Raw genomic sequence first — 10567 nt, 5'->3', positions numbered from 1 at the left:
AGGAATTTATAAGACAATTGCCACCGTCCAATTTTGACACTCTACATTACCTTATCGTCCATCCTAAGAGGTAAGAATTTTTATACCATCTTAACCATTTTTAATTGAACAGGGCAATAGTGTTCAGTACATTTATGTTGTTGTGATATGATTTTCAAAATAATTTTTAGGATGTTTTTATTATGTGTTTGGAGAAAGAGACATTGAATACATCTTCATGCAGCAAACATGGTACCCTCAGATGCTTCTTGTGTGCCAGGCTCTGGCTGGTGAAACTAGAATGGAAACATAGGGTTTCTGCTATTTGGGGGCTCATCGTCTTAGTGTACAGATCTGTATATAACCACAGTTCACCATCATCCTTTTTCTAGTAGCTGTGCACAACTTGTAGGCATGCAGAGGTAGTTTGAGGGTAGGGATAGAGCAGAAGAGGCAAAAGGCCTTGTGTCTGATTTTAGGAACTGAGGGGTGACCTGGAAGTGAATGTGCAGAAGAGAATATGAGGCAGAGAGTAATAAACATGGAGACACAAGAAAGCATTTTACATTTATAAAATTTGATTTCATTAGCCTACAATATAACAAGCAGTAGCAGGAACTGTGCTACCCTTCCTAGAGACTTGATAAAAAAATCTTACCTCCCTGGCAAATGAGTTGACCATATTGTTTCTATACCCACTAAAAAACTTGGAATCAGGAATTTCACATATTCAGATTTGCCTGCTAGACGTTTCTGTCAGCAATTAAGACATCATTTTTAAATTTTTTTTAAAATTTATTTTTTGTGGCTGGAATTGTGGCTCAGCAGTACAGCATTTGCAAGGTGGGCAGAGCCCTGGGTTTTAACCTCAGTCCCATATACAAATAAATAAATAAAATAAAAATTAAGAAAATTATTAGTTCAAATCAGTTATTCATGACAGCAAAATGCTTTTCAATCCATTGTACACAAATGGAGCACAAATTTGAATTTCTCTGTATATGATGTAGAGTCATACCACATGTGCCATCATACATGTACTTAGGGTAATGATGTTCCTCTCATTCCACCAACTTTCCTACCCCATACCCCTCCCCTTCCTTTCCTCTCCTGAGCCCAATCCATATTCCTACATCCCCAGAGACCCAATTATGTGTCAACAGTTATTTATCAGAGAGAATTTTCACCTTTGATTTTGGGGGATTGGCTTACTTCATTATATTCACAAACTCCATCCATTTACCTGTAAATGCCATTATTTTATTCTGTTGTAATGCTGGGTAATAGTCCATTGTGTATATATGCCACAGTTGTTTTTTAACTATTCATCTCTTGAAGGGCTTCAAATTATTCCATGAAATAGAAAAGGAGGAAACCCTTCCAAACTCATTCTGTGAAACTAGTACCACCCTGATACCCAAACTAGCCATAGACACATCAAGGAAAAAAATTTCAAAGCCATATCCCTGATGAACATAGATGCAAAGTTCTCATTAAAATTCTGGCAAATCACATACAAAAACATATGAAAAAAAAAACAATGCACCATGATCAAGTTTTGTATTCCAGGGATGGTAAGTTGGTTTGACATACAGAAATCAATAAATGTAATTCATCACATCATTAAACTTAAAGAGAAGAACCCTATGATTATATAAATTGATGCAGAGAAAGCATTTGACAAAATACAGTACCTTTTCATGTTCAAATCATCAGAAAAACTAGGGGTAGTAGGAGTATACCTCAACATAGTAAAAGCTCTCTATGCTAAACCTAAGGCTAACATCATTCTAAATGAAGAAAAATTGGAAGCATTTCATCTAAAAATTGTTCAACATAATCCTTGCCACTCTAGCCAGAGCAATTAGATGAAAGAAATTCAAGGAAATATGAATAGGAAAAGAAGAACTCAACTTATCATTCTTTGCCAATTACATATTTTTATACTTGGAGGATCCAAAAAACTCCACCAGAAAACTTCTAGAATAATAAATTAATTTGGCAAAGTAGCAATATATAAAATTAATACTCTGAAATTAAATGCATTTCTATACATCAGTGATGAATCCTCTGAAAGACAAATAGAAAAACTCCTCCTCCCTTGTCTAGCACATGTCTGAAATCAAAGACAGTCCATTACCTCTCTGCAAAGAAAACCACTGGACTCACTGAGTCCATTTATCTGATTTGGTATATATATATATAGTGAATCTATCTATCTATCTATCTATCTATCTATCTATCTATCTATATCTCTATATTGTTATGTAGATATAGATATATTCACTGTATATATATATAGAGATAGATAGATAGTAATATTATATATATATATATATATCACAGCTTTTTTATTCATAGATAAATCTAGTATCATCCTGATAGCTAAACCATGGAGACACATATTTCCTTAGATAGTCATAGAAATAACAAGCTGAGAGTGTTTGAAGTAACACCAGAACATTGACAGTGTCAATAGAACAGAGAGATGTTCAGGAACATAATCATTGAGGCTAGAAAACTAGGTGAGGGCAGCTGGGAGTGTGGCTAGTGATAGAATACTTACCTAGCACATGTGAGACATGGGGTTTGATACTCAGCACTGCATAAAAATAAATAAATAAAATAAAGGTATTGTGTCCATCTCTACGTAAAAATTATTTTTTTTAAAAAAGAAAACTAACTGGGCAATGAAAGAGAAATTGATTTTTCAGTTTCCAGTATAAGAAATGGGGAGTATATCCCACATACAAAGATGGAGCAATTTTTAGGGGTGTTTTTCTTCCTTCTGCTACTGAGTTCAGTAGTTCCTTCTACTTACATGCATTTTATCCCAATATAGTACTCTAAAACTCAGTTTGGTGTGTAGTAATTATCATAATTACTACAAGGATTATTTCCCTATACCCACTAAACTTGACCCTAGACAAATGTTTTGTAGTCTTCTATAGCCCATGTTATCTCCACCCTTCTCAAGTCATAGTAAACTACAATTAAGGACCTCAATTAGGCAAATCTCATACACTTTATGTGATCTTCTTTTAAGGGTTGTAGTCCATTCTGAAGAAAATATGATGAACTAAAAAAACTTGGATGTGGTATTTTGACCCTGTCTGATGAGGCCCAGGCCTACAACCACTCCTGGTTCCATCTCCTCCTCCCTTGTTGCATATGCCAATCAGGCCCTTTTGGTAGAGTTCCTCATTACCAATGCACAGATGATCTTCAATGGGTCCCTCGAGCCACAAAATATTTCATCTAGTACTGATGTTGTTGCACCTCCAGTGGATAAAAGCCCTCCTTCCAAACCTGTAATATCAACAGAACATTTCACAAAGTCACAATATTTTTCTACAAAGAAAGTGAGTTTTGACCATTACGGAATTGCATTAAATTTGTGATGTTTATATTAACAAGTTAATAGTCTTTGAACTGTTTGTTTTTAGATGTGTTTTGCTTTAAGTTTAAAACTTTTTTGTATCAATAGGATATCCACACTGCAGATATTGAAATTAAAAATTATGAATTGACTATATCATTTGAGAAATCAGAATGCAAGCAAAATGCATTGGAAAAATGGGATGCATGTCTCATTGGTGAGTGGTCATGTAACATATATGTTTGTATATTTCAAACCTTGCCAAGAAGTCATGCTTAAAAACCAAGGTGAGGGCTGGGCTTTTAGCTCAGTGGTAAAAGGCTTTCCTTGGCATCTGTGAGGCCATGAGTTGGATTCTCAGGACCATATAAAACAAATAAATAAAGATAAAAATATTGTGTCCATCTACAATACTCATCATTTAAAAAAAAAGGTGTTTTAAATTGAGGTAAGTTCAAACTTCAAAGTTTTATTAGTTAACTTTTCTAGCCATTGAGTAAGTTTAATAAATGTCATTAAAACACTTTGTTTCTTTCTTGTAAAAAGATATCTTGAAATTCATAAATTATTTTTGTTCTCTTTTGAAATTTGTTTTCACCTTTACTTCTTTGTCATCAATTAAAATCAAAGCAGAAAAAAAAAGCTGGACCCCTGAAACAAAAAAATAGACTAAAATTCATTGATGTCCCTTTACCTTTGGCCTAACATTAGCACATTAAGCACACATGTCTTCCATTTTCTTGGCTCCAGTCTTTTTGTTCACTGTTTTTTGACCGTTTCATTTCAGTGAATGTTTTCTCGTACGGGGTTTGAAAAACTTTCATTCATTACTGTTTTAGTAGAGCTAAATCAGAATTTTTTAATATATAGCCATAAATGTTAAATTTGATATATGAAATTAATGAAATATTAATGAGTGTAGCCTGAGAAAGTCTGAAAACAAAGACAGTCCATTACCTCTCTGCAAAGAAAAGCACTGGACTCACTGATTCAATTTATCTGATTTGATCTTATTAGCACTTCTGTGCTATGAGCCCTGGCATCATTTAAGCCATAGCTAACAGTCTGAGGAAGGCAAATAATGCCATGTGTCATGTCTCTAAATTATTGTTAATTCAAGATTTGAACCTCATCCTTTCTCATTCCTAAATGAAATCTTGTTTCACTGTCCAATGAAATTTGATTCCCCGGTAGGTATAGTAATAACAATAAATAATTTTAATATATTTGAAGTTTTCATTACATACCAGGTAATTCTGAGCCTTTTCTTTATAAGATCATTAACACCACATTCCAACATATCTCCACATAAAAGTTTGTCTTGACAGAAGAAGGCAGGTAGGGCTAGTCCACTAGGCTTGCCCAGGGCAGAACTGGAGCAGGGGCTGAGACAGAGCACCCAGGCAGCTAGAAGTGGTGCTAGAAGTTCTGCAGGACTGTAAATATGTTCTAGTGGTTGCCATATAACCACAATGGCTCAGCTCCCTTCTATCAATGTGGAGAAGGGCCCAGGACAGCAAATCACATGAGCACTGCCTGGGAACCAGGGAAGAAAGGCCAGAAGCCTCTGGTGAAAAAGGAGGTCAGATGAGATGATGCCTGCAAGTGCACCTGTCTGCAAACCACTGCTCAAAGATATGGGAGAAGGATCAGGTGACACAGATGAGGACTGTGGGCTAGAACAGGGCTGTTGGAAAGCCATCACACCCATGGAAAGGCATACAGTTTTCTGATGTTTCACAGCAGTGAAATGAGGATCATGGCCAGAGGGATACCATTTTCTAGCAACAGGAGCTTCTGGGGTATAGGCAGCAAAGACAGAGCATGAGAAGCTAGGCTTCTAGGAGAGAATACAGGGACCTTGGGACCAGACTAGAGGAGAAAATAAAGGAGGTAAATCTGGAGTCTACAGGACCAGTAGCACAATGACAATTTTGACAGCTCTTAAATCTTCCTTTGTTCAGAGGATGTTGCCATGTATTAGTGGATCAGCTGGGAGAGCATCCAAGTCCTCTCTGGTGTGTTACCCTCAGTATGGACAGAATGTAGCTGGAAAGCATATTAAGTGACAGACAAAGTCTTTGGGATTCAGGACATGGCATTTCTTGGTGTACAGAATAGTGTTACTGTTCTGGAGTTACCATTGTCTGTCTGTTGAAATCAGGAAAGTCTTAACCCAGAAAATATTCATTCATGGGTAGTATATTAAAACAAGTTACTATAGAAAGTGTTTTTTTTAAATATCTGATTTGTGACCATTAGTTCTATTAAGATAAATTTTTAAAAGTATTTTTTTAATTAAAATGTACCTTTAATATTGTATGGATTTTTGATTCCTCTGCATAGATAACTGAGAAAATAATGTTGGAAAAATATGTAAGACTCTGTTGTTTGAGAGAATGCCCATCAATAAATAACCACACTTCCTTATTAACCAAGCTCCATGAAGTTAAAAAAAATCTCTTTTTTTTTTCTGATCACAAGGAACTCAATTCAAAATCACAAAAGATGGACAATACATGTAAAACCACTTAGTCTGAAATCTGATGTGACAACAAATGATATACAGAGGCCTATGCCAAGCACCAAGATCAGATGTTTCTGTTTGCCTATAGATAGGTTCCATCTTGCAAGGTCTCCTAATGAGAAAAACAGGAGAAATGTGGGAAATGTCAATTCAGACAAGTTTTGCCAAAATCTTACCTTTGAAGGACTTAATAGAAAAGATACCCCTACTTCTGTTGGCTCCCAATTTAAAGGTTTTGATCAGCAGATTCCACAAAAAACTCAGTGACAACAATATGAACCAAAGAACTTAATTGGCATGAGTGCAGTGATTGTGCCAAGTGTACTCCAGGAAAATGTGACAATGAACATCAAGGTTAGTGGTGACCATTCCAATGAAGACACACAGCCCAACATGCCAGCCATTTCAGCAAGAGAAAAACCAGTGAGACTGTCCTCTCATTCTCACCGTCTTTCTCTGGCAAGAGCACCCAGAATACTGCAACTCCAACTCGGGACAACATTTTACAAACCACCTACCCTGAACAGCAAAGTCAGGGGGACTGAGGAGAGACCAGCTTCACCTTCAGCAGCAGTGCCTCCTAGTACAGCTCTTACTCCCCTGAGTCATGTGGAGAAAAATGTTCCAGAGGCAGACAGCACATCAGCTTATGCTTTGAAGCCAGCTGCTGAGCCTAAAGAGAACTCTGAGGAGCTCGATCTGCCTGACATGAATCCAATGTGCCAGGGACTCAGGCTAAAATAAATGGAAGAGTGTCAAGACCTTGAATTTAAAATGCAACAGTTTGTGTAGGGTTGACAAAATTCATTTTTTCTTTTTCTTGTTTCGTTTTTATGTATTGTGTTTATTTTATGAAAGAATGCAGTGAAAGAACCCCTTTTGTATAGGATTGCCAAAGTGTATATTTTGCCTTTTTGTCTTGAATTGTGTTTGCTAGTCATATAGAATGGTAGTGTTTTAGTCATATAGAATGATAGTGCCTCACTGGTATTGTCTTTAAATTCTTTGTTTTTGAGGTTACGCATAAAATAAGTAATATAATTTTAAATTTAAAACAATTTTCTCTATAAAATGATTCATGTAAATGCATCTTTAATGTATAATATTGTTCTCAAAAAATAGGGGCAGTAGGGGAAAATGAGCTTTATTTTGGAGAAAACCTGGTGCTGATTCATGAAATGCTTCTGAATGCAAGTGCCTGAAAAATCTTGATTGGGTGTGAATATATTTTTTTCCACATAATGTTCTAGTGCACTTTTGACCAATTGTGTTGTTCTAGCATGTATGGAAGCATTGGCAATTCACTTAACTTTTTAAAATTTACATAGTGGCCTAAAAGCTTGCAAACCTGTGTTTACTAGCATTCTACTTGTCAATTTTTACTTATGGTAATTAATATCATTGTAGAAAGAAAATTCCCTTCAATACTAAAAAGTTTGAGACATTGGTAGAGATGACACAGACTGACAGAGTTGAGGCATCTCGAGTGTGAGAGACCTGTAACTTTACTCCTCTCAGCTGCGGTCTGTTTCTGCATTGCCTGGGACTTCTGGCTGTCTGCTGAGGAGAGCATGTGTCCAACAGCTGGGGAAAGATGAAGCTTTCTCTGGTGGCCATGGTTCTGCTGCTGCTCTGCACAGCACAGATGAGGAGGATGACAAAAAAATGATGTGGGTACAGTGCTGGGCATCAACCTGGGGACCACTTACTCTTGCATCGGGGTGTTCAAGAATGGCCACTAGAGACCATCTACAATGATCAGGGCAACCGCTTCAGGCTGTCTAATGTGCCCTTCACCCCTGAAGAAGAATGTCTTATCAGCACGATACAGTCAAGAACCAGCTCACCTCCAATCCTGAGAACATGGTCTTTGATGCCCAGCGGCTCATTGGCAGCAAAGGGATGATCCTTCTGTGCAGCAAGACATTAAGTTATTGCCTTTCAAAGTGTTTGAAGAGAAACATGAGCCATACATTCAGGTTGATATTTGAGGTGGGAAAACTAACACATTTGCTCCAGAAGAAATCTCTGCTATAATTTTCACCAAAATGAAAAAGGCTTATTTGGGAAGAAGGTTACCCATGCAGTTGTTACTGAACCAGTGTATTTTAATGATGCCAGTGGGAAGCAACCAAAGATGCTGGAACTATTGCTAGCCTGAATGTTATGAGGATCATCAATGAGCCTACAGCAGCTGCTATTGCTTATTGCCTGGATAAGAGGGAGGAAAAGAAGAACGTCCTGGTGTTTGATCTGGGTGGTGGAACCTTCTATGTGTCTCTTCTCCCCATTGACAATTTGATGTCTTCAAATTCATGCCCACCAATAGAGATACTCATCAAGGTGAAGAAGACTTTGACCAGCATGTTATGAAAAATTTCATCAGGCTGTACAAAAAGAAGACTGGCAAATATGTTAGGAAAAAAAACAGAGCTGTGCAGAAACTCCAGCATGAAGTAGAAAAGGCCAAGTGGGCCCTGTCTGCCCAACATTAAGCAAGAATTAAAATTGAGTTCTTCTATGAAGGAGAAGACTTTTCTGAAACCCTGACTCAGGCAAAATTTGAAGAGAAAACATGGACCTGTTCTGGTCTACCATGAAACCTGTTCAGAAAGTACTGCAGGATTCTAACTTGTAGAAGTCTGATATTGATGAGATTGTTCTTGTTGGTGGCTCTAGTCAAATTCCAAAGATTCAGAAACTTGTTAAAGAGTTATTCAATGGCAAGGAACCATTCTGTGGCATAAACCTGGATGAGGCTGTTGCATATGGCGACACTGTCCAGGCTGGTGTACTCTCTGATGATCAAGATACAAGTGACCTTGCTCTGCTTGATGTATGTCCTCTGACATTTGGTATTGAACCTGTGGAAGGTATCATGACCAAAGTGATACCAAGGAACACTGTGGTACCCACCAAGAGTCTCAGATCTTTTCTCAGCTTCTGATAAGCAACCTACTGTTCCAATCAATGTCTATGAAGGTAAAGGACCCCTGAAAAAAGACAACCACCTTCTGGGTACATTTGATCTCAACTGGAATTCCTCCTGTGGGGTCCCCCAGATTGAAGTCACTTTTGAGATACATATGAATGCTATTCTTTGGGTGACAGCTGAAGACAAAGGTACAGAGAACAAAAATAAGACTACAATTACTAATGACCAAAATTGCTTGACACTTGAAGAAATTAAAAAGATGGTTAATGATGTTAAGAAGTTTGCTGTGGAAAACAAAAGACTCAAGGAGCATACTGATAGTAGGAATGAGTTGAAAAGCTATGCCTACTCTATAAAGTATCAAATTGGAGATAAAGAAAAGTTGAGAGGCAAACTTTCCTCTGAAGATAAGGAGACCATGGAAAAAGCTGTAGAGGAAAAGACTGAATGGCTGGAAAGCTGCCAAGAAGCTGACATTGAAGACTTCAAAACTGAAAAGAAGGAACTAGAAAAAATTGTTCAGCCAATTAGCAGCAAATTCTATGGAAGTGTAGGCCCTCCCCGAACTGGTGAAGAGGATACAGCAGAAAGAGATGAGTTGAAGACACTGATCTGCTAGTGCTTTAATATTGTAAATACTGGACTCAGAACTTTCATTAGGAGAAAACTGAGAGAACTTAAGTCTTGAATGTAATTGGAATCTTCACCACAGATTGGAGTTGAAAATGCTATAGCCCAAGTGGCTGTTTACTGCTTTGCATTAGCAGTTGCTCACATGTTTTGGGGAAGAGAGAGAGGAGGAATTGGCTATGTTAAAAAACTGGATATAAAAATATAGGTCAGAATATGTGTTCATCTCAGAAATGTTCAATTTAATGATTGGGTCATGCACATCTGGTGTAGGAACTTTTTTTCTTCCATACATAACACCAATAAATGTTTGTTATTTGAAAAAAATATACTAAAAGTTTGGAACTGTCATAAAATAAAAATTTGTACAGATAAAGCTAAGGGATAAAACAGTATCAGAAGCATTAAAACATCTAAAGCCAAATAACAAAACTATATAATTTAAATTATAATACATTTATATATTATATATTATGTATTATATATTATATAAAACATATTATAGATTTACGTATAAGTATATGATATATTATAAGTTGTTTATATATAACTATAATATAATACATATGTTTTATATATTGTATTAATATAAATTATACTAACATAATGATTGTATTATTATCTTATTAATTATAGAAATTATATTATTATATAATTACCTTACAATGATATGTAATATAATATAAATTAATATAAATCTAAATATATTATATGATATATAATAAATATGTTATATATAATAAAATAATATTTATATATTTATTTTATATATATTATTCTATTATATGTGTATATAATATATATGTATTTCATATATTATATTTAATTTATTTTAAGTACATATATATCATAAATATTTTGATATGTAATATATATACTTTATATAATATATATGCTTATATAATTATACATAAATATATATAATTTGTGTATAAATATACAAATATGTTATGTAAATATAGTATATGAATTATATATATGAATATATACTATGAATATATAATATATTTATATATTAATATACATAAAATTTATATAATTTATATATTTTTATTATATGTATATATGATAAAATAAATATATTATATATAATATAAATTAGAATGTTATATAAATA

The 10567-nt window shown here is 35.2% G+C and overlaps 1 pseudogene; it reads left to right on the top strand.

Moving 5' to 3' along the window:
- Window positions 1–7479: 7479 nt before the first annotated feature.
- On the top strand, window positions 7480–9622 carry LOC144367741 (endoplasmic reticulum chaperone BiP pseudogene; annotated as a pseudogene).
- The last annotated feature ends 945 nt before the right edge of the window (window positions 9623–10567 follow it).

This window comes from Ictidomys tridecemlineatus, chromosome 11 (assembly GCF_052094955.1).
Source record: "Ictidomys tridecemlineatus isolate mIctTri1 chromosome 11, mIctTri1.hap1, whole genome shotgun sequence".
In the NCBI taxonomy this organism is placed as follows: Eukaryota; Metazoa; Chordata; class Mammalia; order Rodentia; family Sciuridae; genus Ictidomys; species Ictidomys tridecemlineatus.
The sequence above is the reverse complement of the archived record's forward strand: the minus strand, read 5'-3'. Positions and strand labels throughout refer to the sequence as shown.